This window comes from Urtica dioica, chromosome 5 (genome assembly GCF_054948205.1).
Source record: "Urtica dioica subsp. dioica isolate 48M chromosome 5, U.dioica_male_clone48M_v1_H2, whole genome shotgun sequence".
NCBI lineage: Eukaryota > Viridiplantae > Streptophyta > Magnoliopsida > Rosales > Urticaceae > Urtica > Urtica dioica.
In genome coordinates, this window is record NC_142760.1 from 20,857,597 (window position 1) to 20,879,587 (window position 21,991).

A 21,991-nucleotide genomic window follows, 5' to 3' on the forward strand; every position below is an offset into this window, starting at 1 on the left:
CCCTCATGCACCTCACGTAGCACTTTCTTCGCCTCGACTTCGGTCAAGCATCGGAGGAGAGGCATGGAGTAGCCTCTCTTGAACAAGACGTCTTCCCTCATCGTGTACTTCGGCGCCAAGCTTCTCAGTTTTTTGGCCCTTTCTTTGTCTTCGGGGACGACTCCTCGCTTAAGGAATTCCACGAGCGGGGTCATCCATGAGGGAGGCGGAGTCTCATCAACCACCCCTACGTTGCCTCTCGAAACGTAGGGCTCCTAGGCTCTGGATTCGAGGCGGCCCTAGGCTCAGACTCCGGACTGGAGTTGGGCGCCTACCTTGACTACTTGGTCAGGCTTGGCGTCATCCAACACGATGGGAACGAGGTCGTCCGGTGTCTCCACCTTTCGACGCTCGACATCGTCCCTTTGGTCCAGTTCTCCGAAGGTGCCTCCTTCCTCTACCTTGCAGGGGAATTTGTCCCCGAGCTGGAAGACGGTGGTCACCATCATTCCTTTCCCTTTTCCATCCACGCCCTGGACGTAGCGCATCCTCGCCATTGACTGGTCTCCCACCATTACGGCGATCCCCTTCTTTGTCGGGAACTTCATCATCAGATGGTACGTAGACGTTATGGCCTTTAACCGATTGAGAGTCGGGCGGCCGACGATGATATTGTATGCCGAGGGCTGATCCACGACAAGGAACGACACGATGTGGGTAACCTCGAGCCCTCCCGGGGTACCGAAGGTAACCGGGAGGTCGATAGTTCCCTCCGTCATGTCCCTTTCCCCGGAGAAGCCGAAGAGCGGGGTCGAGATCGGGGTCGGTCTCATCCCGGATAGCTTCATCCTGTCCAATGCCGACTTGAAGATTATGTCGGCGGAGCTCCCATTGTCGATTAGGATTCTCCGGATGAGGTTGTTGGCGACGGGGGTAGAGATGACTATCGCGTCGTTTTGTGGATGGAGTACTCGCGCCGCCTCTTGACCGGTGAAGAACATGGATTCGAATGGGGCCAGAGGAGGGGCCTCGTACGTGTGGTTGATGTAGTGCGCTATTTTCCCTGGGGAAACTTCGCGCACGTACTTCTTCCTCTGCGTGGCCGAGTCTCCGAACTCCGGGCCGCCCAAGATCGCGCCCACGATGTGCAGTTGCGAGCTCTCTGGTTCTTCGATTGCTGCTCGGTCCATGACGGTCACCGTCGCCGGACCTTTCTTTTCTTGCCGCGGGCGCTCCCCGTGCGTCGCGGCCGTCCCGATCGTTCTAAGGACGTATTCCTTCAGTTTCCCATCTTGAATCATGACCTCAATCTGACGCTTGAGTTGATAGCATTCGGACGTCAGATGCCCGTGATCATGGTGGTACTCGCAAAACTTGTTTCGATCCCTCTTGGCGGGATCCTTCGTGAGAGGAGTTGGACTCCCTAGCTTATTACGGTGCAGAGCCAGGATTCGCTCCGGTGGAGTGTTCAGGGGGGTGAACGTCGAGAACTTTCGGAAGCTATCGACGTGTGACAGTCTCGGCCCGGGGAGGGAGCGACCGTTAGGGGCCTGGCCTCCCTTGTTCCTCCTATTTCGAGGATCGGGGCGGTCTCCATCTTGGTCGTCGCGGCGTCGACTACTTTGTCCCTCTATCTTTCGGCCATCTCGGCCATCGAGATAGTCCTCGTATCCCATATACGTGCGGGCTCTTGTCATTAGCTCCGACATGTCTCGCGGGACTTTTCCAACAATGGATTTGAGGAAGTCGCTCGTGCGCACTCCCTCGGTGATCGCCGTGATGGCGTCCTTATCGTCGAACCCTTCAACTTTGTGAGATTCCTCGGTGAAGCGGGCGAGGTATTGTCTCAGTGTCTCGTCTCTCCCTTGTCGGATGGAGAGGAGGTGGGTCTTCGACTTCTTTTGCGCCACGAGGGTGGCGAATCGAGCAAGGAAAGCCCCTCGCAAGGCTCGGAAAGACGAGATGCTCCCCGGCCTTAGGCTTTGAAACCACTCAAATCCTGACCCTGTAAGGGTCAGGCTGAAGGCCTGACAGAGGGCGGCATCCGTCTGTCCTTGCTTTGTCATCCACGTCTCGTAGTGTTGGATGTGGAAGTTTGGGTCTGTCCATCCGTCATAGGGAGGGATGGACGGTAGTTTGAAGTTCCCCACGCAAGGCTGCGCGAGGATTTGAGCGGCGAAGGGAGAGTATGACTCCTCAATCCCTCCGTACGGCCGCTGCCTCCCTGACTCCCTCATCTCGATGATTTGGTTTTGGAGGCTCTAAATCATCGTGACCATATCAAGCCCGTTAGTAGGGCCGACCGTTGGGGGCACGGGAGTCACCGGTTGGCGCTCGTTGGACGCTTGGTCCACGACATTGGCTTGAGGTCGGCCGAGAGTTGAGCCTTTGGCGGAGATCCTCCCCTCGGGAGTTTCTCTGCGCCGTCAAGCGCTCTCTAAGGTCCACGCTCGGTGCGTAGCGAGGCGAGTTCGCCCTTGGTCGAACCGTCCGGCGAGCGCTTCGGCTATCGGCCCCATCATCCACCAGAGTCGCTCTCTCCTCGGCGAGGGGCCGTGTCCGGCCGCCTCTTGAAACCGAGGGGGCGAGTCCCCGGGACTGTGACCGCGCCTGTCGTCGCGCCGAGTGCGAAGGATCGGCCAATGCACCATTGGACCTCTCGGGCCGTGTTTGGGCGAGGCTAGGAGTCGCCTCATCGGTCCTTGACTCCCCCACGTAGTCGAGGTCGGAGTCATCTCGGGCGGATCGATCCTCGACGTCGTAGCCGAGGAGATTGGCGATGAGCGAGCCGTCGACGCCGGGACAGTCAAGAAGCTCCGCGAGCCGCCGGGCCGTATCCTCTCGGATCGCGGCCTCGGGGTCGTTCATCGGGTCTTGGGGCTGGCTCTCGTTATCACGAGGTTGCCCGTCAAGACGGTGAGCAAGGCTTCGAAGACCGTACCTCGAGCTCGTTGCTCGAGTGCCAGCGGAGGTCGTGGGAATGTGACTCATCTCTCGAGAGTCGTAAGTGTAATGAAAGTGAGGAAATGGAAGGGAGAGTGTGCCAAGGTCGGAGGTCCCCTCTTTCTAGCGCCAAAATGTTGTCGCAGTTTTTCGGCAATTATTTAGGAGTCGAAGACGGTTAGACCCAAGGCCGGACCAAGTGGTCTCGCCTCGACTCGAGCGTGTCGGACTTGGTGTCCCAAGTCGTCCCTTAGCTGTGATTGAAGCTCACCTCGTCTCACTACCTGAAAAGCAGTAGAGGATTCGTGAACTACAAAGGGGAAACATAGGGGTTGCCTCTGTTTACCTCTCTGACGCTCAACATTAGTAGGGTTGAGGTAGGTTGCAGAAGGTTAGAGTGTTTAGAGGCTAGGAGTTGAGAGAAACGAGCGAGGTACGAGTTCGGCAGCGTTTCAGTACTCAAAATCGGATTACCTAGACCAGGGGAGGGATCCCGATACTTATAGGCGACCAAGGGGCATGTTGGGCAACCCCTTGGTCGAGGACAGCCTTGGCTCGGCCATTGGCCGAGGCTGACCCTTGGGCCGGCCAATGGCCGAGGCTATTTGAGTCGGCCATTGGCCGAGGTTGGCTCTAGGGCCGGCCAATGGTCGAGGCTATTTGAGCCGGCCATTGGCCGAGGCTGGCCCTAGGGCCGACCAATGGCCGAGGCTATTTGAGCCGGCCATTGGCCGAGGCTGGCTCTAGGGCCGGCCAATGGCCGAGGCTGTTTGGGCCGGCCATTGGCCGAGGCTGGCTCTAGGGCCGGCCAATGGCCGAGGCTGGCCCTAGGGCCGGCCAATGGCCCAGGCTATTTGGGCCGGCCATTGGCCGAGGCTGGCTCTAGGGCCGGCCAATGGCCGAGGCTGTTTGGGCCGGCCATTAGCCGAGGCTGGCCCTAGGGCCGGCCAATGGCCGGGGCGAGATTCCGAAATGCATTTTTCGTCGATTCGCCTTTGATCGGCCACGATCGGGGTCAGGCCGATAACAGGTTGGCTGCCTACGTACCCTTTAGTCGGGATCAGGTCAGAACGTAGTTTAATTTGTGTGTTGAGGGCTATCTTGGGCTCGGAGGCTTGAGAATCCAAGGCTTTAGAGTAGGACCCGGCTCGTAGCTTCTAGCGAAGACTTTAGAGTGGTCGCTTGCCTCGTAGCTCGGAGTTCTAGCTCAATGGCCAAGAAGCTGGGGAGCAGTGTGTACTGCGGAGGCTCGGGTCGCATGTTACTGGTCCATCTCGGCCCGGTAAAGCAGCGACGACCGCGATAGCGACCACCCCGGGACTCCCCCGACGCATGGCCGACCTCCGGCGTCATGAGCTCGGCCTCCAGCTCCATGGCCGACCTCCGGCCTCATGAGTTCGGCCTCCAGCTCCATGGCCGACCTCCGAGCTCATCCGCTCGGCCTCCAGCCCATGGCCGACCTCCGGCCTCATGAGTTCGGCCTCCAGCTCCATGGCCGACCTCCGAGCTCATGAGTTCGGCCTCCAGCTCCATGGCCGACCTCCGGCCTCATGAGCTCGGCCTCCAGCTCCATGGCCGACCTCCGGCCTGATGAGTTCGGCCTCCAGCTACATGGCCGACCTCCGAGCTCATCAGCTCGGCCTCCAGCCCATGGCCGACCTCCGACCTCATGAGTTCGGCCTCCAGCTCCATGGCCGACCTCCGAGCTCATAAGCTCGGCCTCCAGCTCCATGGCCGACCTCCGGCCTCATGCGGTCGACCTCGGCCAAAGGCCGAGCTCGGCTATTCACGGCCATTGGCCGACCCTAGAGCCAGCCTCGGCCAATGGCCGGCTCAAATAGCCTCGGCCATTGGCCGGCCCTAGAGCCAGCCTCGGCCAATGGCCGGCTCAAATAGCCTCGGCCATTGGCCGACCCTAGAGCTAGCCTCGGCCAAATGGCCGGCTCAAATAGCCTCGGCCATTGGCCGGCCCTAGAGCCAGCCTCGGCCAATGGCCGGCTCAAATGGCCTCGGTCATTGGCCGGCCTTAGAGCCAGCCTCAGCCAATGGCCGGCTCAAATAGCCTCGGCCATTGGCCGGCCCAAGGGACAGCCTCGGCCAATGGCCGAGCCAAGGCCATCCTCGGCCAAGGGGTTGCCCAAAATGCCCCTTGGTCGCCTATAAGTACCGGGATCCCTCCCTTGGTCCAGGTAATCCGAATTTGAGTACTGAAACGCTATCGAACTCGTACCTCGCTCATTTTTCTCAAGTTTCGACCTCTTAACACTTAAACCCTCTATATCCACCTCAATCCTACTAATGTTGAGCGTCGGAGAGGTAAACAGAGGCAACCCCTCTGTTTCCCCTTTGTAGTTCACACCTTTCTGCTTGCTTTTCAGGTGCTTGGACGAGATAGACAGCACCAACAGCAAAGGGACGGCTTGGGATACCAAGCCCGACACGCTCGAGTCGAGGCGAGACCACTTGGTCCGGCCTTGGGTCTAACCGCCTTTGACTCCTAAATCGTTGTCCGAAAACGATCGACAACATTTTGGCGCTAGAAGTAGGGGATCTCTCGACCTTGGCAACGCATTCCCTCTACCACTCTTCTTCATCCTCTCTACTCCCACGACTCTCGAAAGATGAGTCACGTTCCCACTACCTCCGCGAGCACTCGAGCGACGAGCTCGAGGTACGGTCTCCGACGCCTCGCGCACCGTCTTGAAGGGCAACCTCGCAATAGCGAGAGCCAGGCCCAAGACCCGATGAACGACCCCGAGGCTGAACTCCGAGAGGACACGGCTAGGCGGCTCGCGGAGCTCCTAGATCGCCCCGGCGTCAACGGCACACTCATCGCCGATCTCCTCGGCTACGACGTCGAGGATAGGTCCGGTCGAGGTGACTCCGACCCCGACTATGTGGGGGATTCAAGAACCGACGAGTCAAGGCCCGCCCATTCACGGTCCGAGAGGACGAGTGGCGCCTAGGTCGGACTACCGCGCCCGTCGCGGCAACAGGCACGGTCACAATCCCGGGGACTCGCGCCCTCGGTTTCAAGAGGCGGCCGGACACGGCCCTTCGCCGGGGAGAGAGCGACCTTGGGGGACGATGGGGCCGGTAGCCGAGGCGCCCGCCGGACAGTCCGACCAAGAGCGGCCTCACCCGGCCATGCGCCGAGCATGGATCTTAGAGAGCGCCTAACGGCGCAGAAACTCCTGAGGGGAGGATCTCCGCCAGAGGCTTAATTCTCGGAGAGACACACTCCCCGCTGCAACTCTCGGCCGACCTCATGCAAATGTCGGGGACCAAGCATCCAACGAGCGCCGACAGGCGACCCTCGCAATCCCGGAGGTCAGCCCAACTAACGGGCTTGACATGGCCACGATGATCCAGAGCCTTAAAAAATCAGATCATCGAGATGAGAGAGTCGGGGAGGCAAAGGCCGTACGGAGGGATCGAGGAATCATACTCTCCCTTTGCCGCCCAAATCCTCGCGCAACCCTGCGTGGGGAACTTCAAACTGCCGTCCATCCCTCCCTATGATGGACGGACGAACCCGAACTTCCACATCCAACACTATGAGACGTGGATGACAATGCAAGGAAAGTCGGACCTGACCCTCTGTCAAGCCTTCAGTCTGACCCTTACGGAGCCTGGCTTCGAGTGGTTTCGAAGTCTGAGGCTGGGAAGCATCTCATCCTTCCGGGACTTGCGAGAGACTTTCCTTGCTCGTTTCACCACCCTTGTGGCGCAAAAGAAGTCAAAGATCTACCTCCTCTCCATCCGGCAAGGGAGAGACGAGACGTTGAGGCAATACCTCGCCCGCTTCACCGAGGAATCTCACAAGGTCGAAGGGTTCGACGACAAGGACGCCATCACGGCGATCACCGAGGGAGCCCGCACGAGCGACTTCCTCAAATCTATCGTTGGAGAAGTCCCGCGGGACATAGCGGAGCTAATGTCGAGATCCCGTACCTACATGGGGATCGAGGACTACTTCGACGGCCGAAAGTCGGGTGGGCAAAGAGGTCTCCGCCGCGACAATCAAGACGAGGATCGTCCCGACCCTCGAAAGAGGATGAGCAGGGGAGGCCAGGCCCATGGTGGTCACTCCCTTCCTGGGCCTGGACCCCAGCACGTTGATAGCTTCCGAAAACTTTCGACATTCACCCATCTGAACACCTCGCGAGAGCGGATCCTAGCTTTGCATCGCGACGAGCTGGGGAGCCCCGCTCCACTCACAAGGGATCCCGCAAAGCGAGATCGAAGCAAATTCTGTGAGTATCACCAAGACCACGGGCACCCGACGTCCGAGTGTTACCAGCTCAAGCGCCAGATCGAGGCCCTCATTCAGGATGGGAAGTAGAAGGAGTACGTCCTTCGAGCAATCGGGACGGCCGCGACGCACGAAGGCCGCCCACGGCAAGAAAAGAAAGGTCCGGCAACACTGACCGTTGCGGACCTAGCAACGATTGAAGAACCGGGGAACTCACAACTACACACCGTGGGCTCGATCATGGGCGGCCCGGAGTTTGGAGACTCGAGCACGCAAAGGAAGAAGTACGTGCGTGAAGTTTCCCAAGGGAAAATAGCGCACTACATCAACAACACGTACGAGGCTCCTCCTCCGGCCCCGTTCGAGTCCATGTTCTTCACCGGCCAAGAGGCGGCGCGTGTGCTCCACCCACACAATGACGCGATAGTCGTCTGCGCACCGGTCGCCAACAACCTCGTCCGGAGAATCCTAACCGACAATGGAAGCTCCGCAGACATAATCTTCAAATCAGCGCTGGACAGGATGAAGTTATCCGGAGTGGGACCGACCCCGGTCTCGACCCCACTCTTCGGCTTCTCCGGGGAGAGGGTCATGAAGGAGGGAACCATCGACCTCCCGGTCACCTTCGGAACGCCGGGGGGGCTCGAGGTCACTCGCATCGTATCCTTCCTAGTTGTGGACCAGCCCTCGGCATACAACATCATCATCGGCCGCCCGACTCTCAACCGATTGAAGGCCATAACGTCCACCTATCACCTGATGATGAAGTTCCCGACTGAGAAGGGGATTGCCATCATGTTGGGAGACCAGTCGATGGCGAGGATGTGCTACATCCAAGGCGTGGACGGGAAAGGGAAGGAAAATATGGTGAGCACCATCCTCTAGCCCGGTCAAGCTGCGGAAGCTGGTGCTACAGTAGAAGCCCGCTCCCGTTCTCATTATGTCGTTTTATTTCCGGTTTTAAGACAATTTCAAATTTCAATAAGGCCAATGGCCTGGGAATGTAATTATTGACTATTTCGACATGGTAATTAGATTACATTTTGCCTCGAAGCCTTTATCTTGTTGCTTTATAATTTCTAGTCTCCTCTACGAGTACACAAGAAACTCGGGGGGCTAATGGGAAACAATGCTCAACAAAACTAAAACTCACTCACTCAACCAAAAAAAAAAAAAAAAGTGTAGCGAAGTCTCAAGGGGCCAACGGTCAGGCCGGAGGTCCCAAAGAGAAACACACCCTATACGTATCTCCTCGAATTGAGTTTACTCCTCGAGTCGAGTTCCGAGTCCGCGAGTTGACTGATACACCTCGCGCCGACTCTACGTATCTCCTCGAGTTGAACTTACTCCTCGAATCGAGTTCCGAGTCCGCGAGTCGACTGATACTCTTCGCGCCGACTCTACGTATCTCCTCGAGTTGAGTCCACTCCTCGAATTGAGTCCCGAGTCCACGAGTCGACTGATACTCCTCGCGCCGACTCTACATATCTCCTCGAGAATTGAGTCCCGAGTCTATGAGTCGACTAATAGGTCCTCATGCCAACTCTACACGCGGCCCCACGAGTCGGGTTCACTCCTCGAGTCACGTCACAAACCCACGAGTCGACTTACGAACCCTCGTGTCAAACATACACGACTTGTTGAGTCACCGGTCAACGATAGACTCACAAGATTCAATGATAAATCTAAGTGCTCTCACACAAGCAAGAAAAATCGCCCCTAAACGGTAAACCAAAATTCTCTCTACGACGCTCTCATGAGAAAAAGAATGGGCTAATTGAGTCCCTAAACGCGACACGCGCGCCATGACGCCGCGCTCACGAGGGCACAAGACTCGACCCGAGAGACTCAACTCGAAAATGCGACCAGTGCACTAAGGTGCCACACTCGCCGGGGGATCAAGTCTACACCTAACCCCGCCTATCGCACGACACGCGCACCCAAGGGTGCCAGGCTCGTGAGGTGGAACGGCCACACGAATGTGGCACCGCGCTCGCCGCCCAGCTCGTGAGCCGAAAGGCAGCGAGTTACAAATGGGTTTCAAAGGCTTGCTTCCACCGTACGTACCTGGTCTAGCCAGCGTCCACGGGAAACCTGGCCACACGAATGTGGCACCGCGCTCGCCGCCCAGCTCGTGAGCCGAAAGGCATCGAGTTACAAATGGATTTCAAAGGCTTGCGTCCGCCGGACGTACCTGGTCTAGCCAACGTCCACGGGAAACCTGGCCACACAAATGTGGCACCGCGCTCGCCGCCCAGCTCGTGAGCCGAAAGGCAGCGAGTAACAAATGGGTTTCAAAGGCTTGTGTCCGCCGGACGTACCTGGTCTAGCCAGCGTCCACGGGAAACCTGGCCACACGAATGTAGCACCGCGCTCGCCGCCCAGCTCGTGAGCCGAAAGGTAGCGAGTTACAAATGGGTTTCAAAGGCTTGCGTCCGCCGGACGTATCTGGTCTAGCCAGCGTCCACAGGAAACCTAGCCACGCGAATGTGGCACCGCGCTCGCCGCCCAGCTCGTGAGCCGAAAGGCGGTGAGTTACAAATGGGTTTCAAAGGCTTGCGTCCGCCGGACGTATCTGGTCTAGCCAGCGTCCACGGGAAACCCGGCCACACGAATGTGGCACCGCGCTCGCCACCCGGCTCGTGAGCCGAAAGGCGGCGAGTTACAAATGGGTTTCAAAGGCTTGCGTCCGCCGGACGTACCATGTCTAGCCAGCGTCGATGGGAAACCTGGCCACACGAATGTGGCACCGCGCTCGCCGCCCAGCTCGTGAGCCGAAAGGCAGCGAGTTACAAATGGGTTTCAAATGCTTGCGTCCGCCGGACGTACCTGGTCTAGCCAGCGTCCACGGGAAACCCGGCCACACGAATGTGGCACCGCGCTCGCCGCCCAGCTCGTGAGCCGAAAGGCAGCGAGTTACAAATGGGTTTCAAAGGCTTGCGTCCGCCGGACGTATCTGGTCTAGCCAGCGTCCACGGGAAACCCGGCCACACAAATTTGGCACCGCACTCGCCGCCCAGCTCGTGAGCCGAAAGGCAGCGAGTTACAAATGGGTTTCAAAGGCTTGCGTCCGCCGGACGTACCTGGTATAGCCAGCGTCCACGGGAAACCTGGCCACATGAACGTGGCACCGTGCTCGCCGCCCAGCTCGTGAGCCGAAAGGCAGCGAGTTACAAATGGGTTCCAAAGGCTTGCGTCCGCCAGACGTATCTCGTCTGGCCAGTGTCCACGGGAAACCCGGCCACACGAATGTGGCACCGCGCTCCCCGCCCAGCTCGTGAGCCGAAAGGCAGCGAGTTACAAATGGGTTTGAAAGGCTTGCGTCCGCCGGACGTATCTGGTCTAGCCAGCGTCCACGGGAAACCTTGCCACACAAATGTGGCACCGCGCTCGCCACCCAGCTCATGAGCCGAAAGGCAGCGAGTTACAAATGGGTTTCAAAGGCATGCGTCCGCCGGACGTATCTGGTCTAGCCAGCGTCCACGGGAAACCCGGCCACACGAATGTGGCACCGCGCTCGCCGCCCAGCTCGTGAGCCGAAAGGCAGCGAGTTACAAATGGGTTTCAAAGGCTTGCGTCCACGGGACGTATCTGGTCTAGCCAGCATGCAGGGGAAACCTGGCCACGCAAATGTGGCACCGCGCTCGCCGCCCAGCTCGTGAGCCGAAAGGCAGCGAGTCACAAATGGGTTCCAAAGGCTTGCGTCCGCCGAATGTATCTGGTCTAGCCAGCGTCCACGGGAAACCTGGCCACACAAATGTGGCATCGTGCTCGCCGCCCAGCTCGTCAGTCGAAAGGCAGCGAGTTACAAATGGGTTTCAAAGGCTTACGTCCGCTGGGAGAATCTGGTCTAGCCAGCGTTTTGCGGGAAACCTGATCACACGAACGTGACACTGGGGCCCCTCGAGGCCCGAGCCGCGTAAATCGATTACGCCTTCGCTGGTAAGTCGAGAAAATAAGACGCGCACCGACAAAACCATGCGAGTCGACTACGATAGTATGTCGAGAGCATAAGACACGCACAAAGGCCGTCCCCCATGACGCACAAAGGCCGTCCCTCGTGACGCACCACAGGCCATCCCCCGCGATGCATTGAAAGCCCTTCTACGACATGCTCGCAAACCCGAGAGCGTTCATCCCGCATCCGCATGAAAGCGTAGATTTTGAGTTTCCACTCGACCTACGCACGACCGGAAACTCGAGGGGCTAATGTTACCGGTCCATCTCGGCCCGGTAAAGCAGCGACGGTCGTAATAGCGACCACCGCGGGACTCCCCCGACGCATGGCCGACCTCCGTTATCATGAGCTCCGCTTCCAGCTCCATGGCCGACCTCCGGCCTCATGAGTTCGGCCTCCTGCTCCATGGCCGACCCCCGAGCTCATCAGCTCGGCCTCCAGCCCATGGCCGACCTCCGACCTCATGAGTTCGGCCTCCAACTCCATGGCCGACCTCCGAGCTCATGAGTTCGGCCTCCAGCTCCATGGCCGACCTCCGGCCTCATGAGCTCGGCCTCCACCTCCATGGCCGACCTCCGGCCTCATGAGTTCGGCCTCCAGCTACATGGCCGACCTCCGAGCTCATCAGCTCAACCTCCAGCCCATGGCCGACCTCCGGCCTCATGAGTTCGGCCTCCAGCTCCATGGCCGACCTCCGAGCTCATCAGCTCGGCCTCCAGCTCCATGGCCGACCTCCGGCCTCATGAGCTCGACCTCGGCCAAAGGCCGAGCTCGGCTATCCTCGGCCATTGGCCGGCCCTAGAGCCTGCCTCGACCAATGGCCGGCTCAAATAGCCTCGGCCATTGGCCGGCCCTAGAGCCAGCCTCGGCCAATGGCCGGCTCAAATAGCCTCGGCCATTGGCCGACCCTAGAGCCAGCCTCGGCCAATTGGCCGGATCAAATAGCCTCGGCCATTGGCCGGCCCTAGAGCCAGCCTCGGCCAATGGCCGGCTCAAATAGCCTCGGCCATTGGCCGGCCCAAGGGACAACTTCGGCCAATGGCCGAGCCAAGGCCATCCTCGGCCAAGGGGTTGCCCAAAATGCCCCTTGCTCGCCTATAAGTACCGGGATCCCTCCCCTGGTCCAGGTAATCCGAATTTGAGTACTGAAACACTGTCGAACTCGTACCTCGCTCGTTTCTCTCAAGTTTCGACCTCTTAACACTTAAACCCTCTATATCCACCTCAATCCTACTAATGTTGAGCGTCGGAGAGGTAAACAGAGGAAACCCCTATGTTTCCCCTTTGTAGTTCACACCTTTCTGCTTGCTTTTCAGGTGCTTGGACGAGATAGACACCACCAACAGCAATTGGACAGCTTGGGATACCAAGCCCGACACGCTCGAGTCGAGGCGAGAGCACTTGGTCCGGCCTTGGGTCTAACCGCCTTTGACTCCTAAATCGTTGTCCGAAAACGAGCGACAACATCGTAGAAAAGGAGCACACTCCCTCTCGTGGAGGGGGGTTCTTGTATTTCTGAGCCGAGGGAGGAGGAGCGTGCGCTCTTGGAAATATCACAAGAGTGCGGGAGAGGAGAGAATTCTCGAGTGAGAAGTGTTGTGGGAGAATTGGGATTTGTTGGAATGAACCAGGATGATTTTTCCTCCCCCAAGGGGAAAGGGGTATTTATAGTTGTGGAGAGAGGCCTTGGGCCGGCCCCTTGAGGCCCACCGGCTGGCGGGGAGCGGAGCGCGCGAGGCATCACACCCAGGAGGGCGCAGGGCGCGCGCGGCGTGTCGTCTGGATGGGCGCGGAACTTGGCCGGGCGTGGCGTGCCCGGCAGCAGGCCTGCCCGGCCGAGGCGTTGGGATCGCTCGGCCGAGGCAACAGGGATGCTCGGCTGGGGCAGCAGGGGCACCCGGCCGAGGCAGTAGGGGCGCTCGGCTGGGGCAGCAGGGGCGGCCGGCCGAGGCAGCAGAGGCGCTCGGCCGGGGCGCTGGGGCGTGCGCGGGCCGGGACGCCTGGGGGGCGCAGCAGCGCGCGCGGGCCGGGTCGCCTGGGGGGCGCGGGAGCGCGTGCGGGCCGGGACGCTCGGGGCGCGGGACGCATGGGAGCGCGGGAGCGCGCACGGGCCGGGACGGCCGGAAGCGCGGGAGCGTGCACGGGCCGAGACCGCCGGGAGCGCGGGAGCGCGCGCGGGCCGGGACGCCTGGGGCGCGGGAGCGCGCACGGGCCGGGACGCCTGGGGCGCGGGAGCGCGCGCGGGCCGGGCCGGGACGCCGGGAGCGCGAGAGCGTGGGCGGGCCGAAACGCCCGGGGCGCGGGAGCGCGCGCGGGCTGGGACGCCCGGGGCGCGGGAGCGCGCGCGGGCCGGGACGCCCGGGGGCTCTGGAGCGCGCGCGGGCCGGGGCGGCCGGGGCGCTGGGCGTGCGTTTAGGCCCATTGGGCCGTGGGTGTGCCTGGGCACTTGGGCCTAGTTTGCCGGGGCCCATTGGGTTTTCTGGCCGGCGAAGCTCGGCTGGCCTTGAATCGTTTTTGAATTTCCGATGTCCCGAAAGCGACCGGTAACATTTGCCCCCCAAGTTTACGGCTTACGGGACGTAAGTCGTGAACTTTAGAAAAAGAAAGGGCGTTGAGGTCATTTTACCTTCGGTCATGCGTGACCATACGCGCGCTTTTTTTTTTTTTTTAGGATTTTATTTGTTTTTCACGCACTTTTTATTCAGCACGTGTTTATTGGATTCAGAGCCGTGGCTCTTCTTATTTATGAGATATTTTTTGTTGCTTTCATGTTGAATGCCTATCTCATTTTTCGAGCAATTTTACTCGCATGTGCCTTCTTTGGGGGCTAACGTGGCCCGAAGTGTCTGTATCCTTACCAATAGTTTTGGCAGGTTTTGCGCCCTTAATTGGGGTTCATCCTCCGCTCATTTCACCGTTATGACTCGTCGTCATTTAAACGTTCGATGTGAGGGGGCTTTTGTGCCCAGTTAGGCGATGGACCGACCCGTGTCGAACGGTGATATTGGCCTGTCGGGTTAGGCCGACGATTTAGTGTGCCTAATGTGGCTGTGGCCCAGTGACTTCGCTTTGTGCCTTTCGGCGATCGAAGAGGTCATACCGGGTAGTTCCCGGGGGCTTTGTGTCCGTGCCATTGGCGACTGGACGTGAATGTCACGCCAGGTCGGGCCGGCGTCCTTTGAGTTCGCGCTCTGGAGCAAGCGAACGTAAATCGCACCGGTGTTAGGCCGCGTCTTCGGAGCTCGTGCTGTTGAGCGACTGAGCGTTTATGGTGCGCCGGCTGAGCCTGACGTCTTTTTTGGTGTCCGCGCCCTGGAGCGTCTGAACGTGGATTGCGCCGGGTTAGGCTGGCGTCTTTGGGGCTCGTGTTGTTGAGCGACCGAGCGTTCATGGTGCGTCAGCTGAGCCGACGTCTTTTAGCGTTCGCGCCCTGGAGCGTCGGAACGTGGTTGTGCCGGGCTAGGCTGGCGTCTTTTTAGTGTTCAAGCCCTGGAGCGTCGGAACGTAGGTGCGCTGGGTTTGGCCGGCGTCTTTTTAGTGTTCGCGCCCTGGAGCGTCGGAACGTAGGTGCGCCGGGTTAGGCCGGTGTCTTTTTAGGTTCGCTCACCCTGGAGCAAGCGAACGCGGGTTGCGCCGGGTTATGCCGGCGTCTTGTGGGCTCGCTTGCCCTAGAGCAAGCGAACACGGGTGCGTCAGGTTAGGCCGACGTCTTTTGGGCTCGCTTGCCCTAGAGCAAGCGAACGCGGGTGCGTCGGGTTAGGCCGACGTCTTTTGGGCTCGCTTGCCCTGGAGCAAGTGAACGCGGGTACGTCGAGTAAGGCCGACGTCTTTTGGGCTCGCTTGCCCTGGAGCAAGCGAACGCGGGTGCGTCGGGTGATGCCGACGTCTTTTACTCAAACCCTGTTGCGCCAGGCTATGCCGGCGTCTTGTGGGCTCGCTTGCCCTAGAGCAAGCGAACACGGTTGCGTCAGTTAGGTTAGGCCGACGTCTTTTGGGCTCGCTTGCCCTGGAGCAAGCGAACGCGGATGCGTCGGGTTAGGCCGACGTCTTTTGGACTCGCTTGCCCTGGAGCAAGCGAACGCGGGTGCGTCGGGGTAGGCCGACGTCTTTTGGGCTCGCTTGCCCTAGAGCAAGCGAACGCGGGTGCGTCGGGTTATGCCGACGTCTTTTACTCAAACCCTGTTGCGCCAGGTTAGGCCGGCGTCTTTGGTGTTCGTGCCCTGAGGCCAGAAAACACTTGTTTTGCTCAAATTTGGCCTTTTTAGGGTTTGAGGCAGCGCCTTTACGCGTCTTACATGCGTCCCGGGATACGTCTTTCGCATGCGCCTTTACGCATCTTACGGCACGCCGGGAAGGCCAACGTTTTACCCGAACCCGTATGCATGAAGGGCGGTCGGGGTCCGAGCTTCCTAAGTCTGTATCCCCGTGGGGGACTTAGGCCTGGGTAAAAGTGTTCGTGTTGTTGAGCGACCGAACTTTATGTGTTGCGTCGGGCTGGGCCGGCGTCTTTTAGCTCGTGCTGTTGAGCGACCGAGCATATGTGTTGCGCCGGGCTGGGCCGGCGTCTTTGAGCTCGTGCTGTTGAGCGACCGAGCATATGTGTTGCGCCGGGTTAGGAAGACTTCTTTTCTCGGACCCGTATGCTTGATGAGCCGTCGGGGTTCGAGCTTCTTAAGCCCTCTGTATCCCATGAGTGGGGGGCTTAATGTTTTTTTTTTGGTCGTGAATTCTTGAGTGTATGTCGCAGGACCCATTAGCCCCCCAAGTTTTTAGTTTACAGGTCGTGCCGTGATGACTAAAAACTTTTTAATCAAGTGGGTAAAAAAGACCGCAAACTTTATTTTTTATAAATTTTTGCTAATAGGGAACATCCTTGAACAGTGGCACGTAAACCTTATTGAATAAAGGAAATCAGAGCAATAGATGGGGGGATTTGGTCACTGGTGGTACTACCTTAAGTGTTCGGCGTTCCACGGGTGTCGGATTAGAGTTCCGTCCATGTGTTCGATGTAGTAGGTTCCGTCGTGTATGACTTGTCGAACTCTATACGGTCCTTCCCAATTTTGGCCAAGGACTCCGGCGCCTTGTACTTTGGTGTTCTGGAACACGCGCTTGAGTTCGAGGCTGCCGACGGCGAAGATCCGCCTTTTGACTTTGGCGTTGTAGTATCTCTCAACCTTTCGCTTTTGTGCAGCGAGTCTGGTGAGGGCCTCGGATCTTTTCTCGTCGATTAGATCTAGTTCGAGGCGCATGGCTTCATCATTTTCTTTCTCGTCGAAAGTGTCGACCCGGTAGGTGGAGACTTTCGTTTCCACGGGGACCACCGCTTCAATCCCAAAAGCTAGGGAGAAGGGGCTTGTCGAAGCGCTTTGAGCGCGAGGGACCTCCCAGCGGCGTGGTTCCCGCAGAGGCCTTCGTGCATTTCACGGAGGACCTTGGTCGACTCGACGCTGTTGAGACATCGGAGCAGCGGGGTTGAATACCCGCGCTTGTAATAAGGCTTCGCCTCTCAACACGTATTTGGATGCGAGGGCTTTCAGCCTTTCGGCTTCTCTGCGGTCTTCGGGAAGTACCCCTCTTCGCAAGAAGTCCGTAAGCGGGGTCATTCAAGTTGGGTGAGCGGATGGTCGCGAGAGAGACTCGATTGGGATGGTTCCCAACCCACCTTCGATGATACCGGATCCGAGGCGAGCTAGGGCGTCAGCCTCGGAGTTCTCTTCTCGTGGGATCTGGATGATCTCAAACCAGGAGAAGGCATCTAACTTGGCATTTTTTTTGCCAAGTAGGCGATCATGTTAGGTTCTTTGGCAACGTAGTCGCCTTTAACCTGATTTACGATTAACTGCGAGTCGCAGTGTATCCGAAATTATGTACGTTGAGCTTTTGAGCGAGCTCTAGCCCTACGATGAGGGCTTCGTACTCGGCCTCATTGTTGGAGGCCTGGAATCCGTAGTGGAGGGCGTAGCGTAACTTTTCTCGGTCGGGATTCGTAAGAATCACGCCGGCGCCTGCTCCCTGGGCATTAGATGCTCCGTCTACGTGTAATTCCCAGATGGGACCCGTAGGGTCGACCTTTCTCTTTCGAGCCGACAAGTCGTCGGTCGAGTCGTCTTCTGCTCTTCCCATGTCGGGAGTGTAGGAGAATTCTGCTACGAAATCAGCTAAGGCTTGAGCCTTTATTGCTGGTCTTGGGTGAAACTAAATCCCGTACTCGCTCAATTCTTGGGACCAGATCGCCATGCGAGTCGATGTTCCCTTTTGAAGAGCTTTAGCGATTGGGTGTCCGGTTCGGACAATGATTGGGTGAGCCTGGAAGTAGGGGTGTAGCTTTTTGGCGGCTACGAGGAGAGCGAGAGAGAGTTTCTCTATCTCCGTGTAACGCGTTTCGGCGTCAAGAAGGGCTTTGCTTATGTACAAGATAGGCCATTGAGCCTTATCTTCTTCACGGATCAGCACAGCGCTCACACCGCGTTCGGAGATGGCGAGGTAGATGTAGAGCATCTCGCCTTCTTTTGGCTTGGAGAGGAACAGAGGTGTCCCGAAGTAGGCCTTCATTTCTTGAAAGGCCTTTTCGCACTCGTCCGTCCATTCAAAGCCGTCCGTCTTCTTTATTGCTTTGAAGAACGGTTGACACTTGTCGGTTGCTTTGGCCACAAAACGCGAGAGGGCGGCAATCCGACCGGTCAGACTTTGGACTTCCTTGACACGTCGCGGAGACTTCATGTCAAGGAGTGCCTTGATTTTCTCGGGGTTCGCTTCGATACCTCGACGGCTAACTATGTAGCCTAGGAACTTCCCGGATTCGACCCCGAACACACACTTGTTGGGGTTGAGCTTCATTTTGTACCGGCGGAGGATTAAGAACATCTCCCTCAGGTTGTCTACGTGATTGGTAGCCAGTAGGCTTTTCACGAGCATGTCGTCCACGTATACTTCCATGGTCTTGCCGGTTAGGTCGGCGAAGATCCGGTTTACCAATCGTTGGTAAGTAGCTCCTGCATTTTTAAGGCCGAAAGACATGACATTGTAGCAGTAGAGGTCGCGATTAGTGACGAAGGTCGTCTTGATCTGGTCGGGCTCGTGCATTCGTATCTGGTTATAGCCTGGGTAGGCGTACATGAAACTTAGCAGTTCATGTCCTGCCGTGGCGTCGACCAGTTGTTCGATGTGTGGGAGTGGAAAGCAATCTTTTGGGCAAGCTTTGTTAAGATCTTTGTAATCTATACAAATGCGCCACTTCCCATTAGGCTTTTTGACCATGACCACATTGGTCACCCACTTAGGGTACTTGGCTTTTCGGATGAAACCGGCGGAGAGAAGCTTTTCGACTTCCTCGTTTATCGCTAGGTATCGTTCAGGATTGAACGCACGTCTAGCTTGTACCTTTTCCGCGATAGTTTTATCGTCATTCAATCGGTGCACAATCACATCGGGGTCTATACCAGGCATGTCTGCATGTGTCCATGCAAAGACATCCTTAAACTCCTGAAGGAAGGACGCAAGTTGAGTTTTGATGGCGAGAGGGAGTTGTGCACCGATCTTCACCACCTGGTCAGGTTTAGCTTCGTCGAGAACGATCGAAATGAGATCATCGGGGGGGTCAACTTTCAACCTCTCGATATCGTCGCGGGGGTCTAATTCCCCGAGCTGCCGTGCGTCTTTTTGATCACACGGGTAGTCGTCTTCTAGCTGGTAGATCGTGTTAACCCTTTTTTCAGTGGGCTTGCCGTCCACGCCTTGGACATAGCATATCCTCGCTTGGGTTTGATCACCAGCCATGACGCCGATCCCCTCCTCGGTGGGGAATTTCACCAGTAGGTGATATGTCGATGTGATGGCCCTTAGTCTGTTCAACGTGGGTCGCCCAATGATAACATTGTAGGGCGACTCCTGGTCAACCACAAGAAAAGGGACCATGTGAACGACTTCGATACCTCCGGTAGTCCCGAAGGTGACTGGCAAATCAATGATTCCTTCAGTCATGACCTTTTCTCCCGTGAACCCAAACAGAGGTGTCTGAGTCGGGACAGGGCGGAGCCTCACGAGCTTCATGCGCTCTAGGGTGGTCTTAAAGATTATATCAGCTGCGCTGCCGTTATCAATAAGAACTCTTTTTACCAAGTTGTTTGCCACCTTGGCCTTAAGGACTATAGCGTCGTTGTGCGGGTGCACAACTCGCTTGGCCTCCTTATTGATGAATTGTATTGTCTCGTGAGGTACGGACGGAGGTTCCTCATAGGTGAGGTTAACATGCCCGGCAAGGCCTTCTTAAGAGGCAGCCCTGAGGAGCTTTTTCCTTTGCCGGGCCGAGTCCCCGTCTTGCAGGCCACCTAGAATGGTGGTGACGACGTGGAGTTGCGCATCAGCCGTAGCTGCGACCGCTGTGCGGTCGGTGTTAGCGTTGGCCCCTCCAACTTTCTCAGGCTGTGGCCTGTTGTTGGCGGGGGCTGCCGCTCCTACCATGCGAAGGACAAACTCTTTGAGCTCTCCCTTTTGGATTAATGTCTCAATTTGCTTCCTAAGATGGAAGCATTGAGCGGTCGTGTTACCGTAATCCCGGTGGAACTCACAATAGCGGGATCGGTCGCGAGATGCGGGGCCGCCCTTCATTGGAGCCGGAGCGGTGAACTTCTCACGCGCCACAACGTAGATTTGCTCTACCGGGGCGTTCAAGGGAGTGTAACCCGAGTAGTCTCTAAAATTGCTCGCAAGACGCGGCTTCTGAGACATAGGGGGTCGGCTATCGGTAGCTTGACCGCCCTTGTTCATCCTTTTGCGAGGGTTACTCGGCTCGTTGCCGGACTCATCCCGACGGCGGGAGCTTTGGTTGCTGCTCCTGCGGCCGTCGAGGTAATCTTCTACCCCCATAAAGGTTTTGGCTCGGTTCATTAACTCGGCCATCGTAGAAGGGACTCTGCCGACGACGGACTTTAAGAAGTCTCTGGTGCGCAAGCCCTCGATGATGGCTGTAATTGCGTTACTGTCGTCAAAGCGGTCAACCTTATTTGATTCTGCGGTGAATCGGGTGAGATACTATCTCAAGGACTCGTTATTCTCTTGCCTGGTCAACCATAAGTACATCTTGGTCTTCTTTTGGACCATGGATGTAGCAAATCGTGCTAGGAACATGTCCTTCAGGTCTTTGAATGATTGGACGCTCCCTGGTCTTAAATTCTTAAACCACTCAAAACCGGGTCCGGTGAGGGTAAGACTAAAAGCTTGGCATAGAGCCCCAGGTGAAACGCCTTGCATCGTCATCCAAGTTTCGTAATGTTGGATGTGATACGTGGGGTCAGCTTTCCCATTGTAGAGAGGGAGATTCGGGAGTTTGAAGTTGCCCGTGCACACCTCAGCAAGGATGTGGGCGGTCAAGGGAGAGGAATGTTCTTCTACGACCCCGTATGTATCACCGGCCAAGCCCCCTTCACGGAGGTCACGCTCCTCATTACGAAGATTGTGAATCATGGTGACGACGTCGAGGCCAGTGTTGGGGGTCAGTCCTTGTTCAGGAGGAGTCACCTGTCGCCTTTCGTTCGACCCTTGAGCCGTGCGAGGGTCCCCATTGATTGGGGCCGCAGGGTTGTGACCCTTGCGAGCACTTAGCCTCTCCCGGAGGTCTTCTCCACGGTCGTTCTATTGGGCGGTAAGTCGATCTCTAAGATCCGGCCCGGCAGTATGGGGGCGTGAGCTTCGAGCCACACGCCTTACTCGCCGAGTTGTTGGACCTTCCCTGACATTGCCTTTTTGACCGAGTCGGTCATGGGCTGAACGTCGGGAGGTCTCTTCTTGAGAGGAGATCGGTATTGCCTTTGTTTTCGACGGACCGGCTTCGATCTCAACAGGGATTTCCCCGTCTTTGGTGAGAGAAGTCTCGATGTCCGCCGAAATTTCCAAGCCTTCATAGTCGGGGTCATAGTCATGTCCCTCGTCCATGAGGTCCTCGGATTCCCCGTGGGAGGTGCCGTGTGCAGGTGCCTTGCCCGCCAGTTGGCGGTGGTACCTTGCATTGGCTATCTTCAGTTGGCGGATTTTCTCCTCCATTTCGAGGATGCGGTTGTCCCGACTGTCCTGAAGACGAGGGGGCGAGGGAGTGTGGCTCTCGTCGTTGAGAGACTCCTTGTCGCCTTGCGCTCGGGAGCGCATGAAGTATTTCTTAACCGCAGTTGCGTTTTCGGGGTTGTTCACGCCCTCAGAACGAACGGGTGGTTGACCACTCATGTCTTTCTCAAGTCGAGAAGAAAGGGGTCGAGCTGTAGAAGGGATTTCGGGCTGTGTAAGTCGGGAAGTCCCCTCCTTCTAGCGCCAAAATGTTATCGCACGAAAAAGAACAACGATTAGATACCTCGGGCGGTTAGATCCAAGGCCGGACCAAGTGACCGTGCCCGGGCCAAAAATGGGAGCTCGCAGACCGAGCTGCACCCTCCAGACCCTGAGGTGTGTTTTGGGGAGTGTGATCGTGCCAAAGGTTGGCTGCCTACGTACCCTTTAGTCGGGATCACGTCAGAACGTAGTTCAATTTGTGTGTTGAGGGCTATCTTGGGCTCGGAGGCTTGAGAATCCAAGGCTTTAGAGTAGGACCCGGCTCGTAGCTTCTAGCGAAGACTTTAGAGGGGTCGCTTGCCTCGTAGCTCGGAGTTCTAGCTCAATGGCTAAGAAGCAGGGGAGCAGTGTGTACTGCGGAGGCTCAGGTCGCAGAAAAGGAGCGTGCTCCCACTCGTGGATGGGGGTCCTTGTATTTCTGAGCCGAGGGAGGAGGAGCGCGCGCTCTTGGAAATATCACAAGAGTGCGGGAGAGGAGAGAATTCTCGAGTGAGAAGTGTTGTGGGAGAATTGGGATTTGTTGGAATGAACCAGGA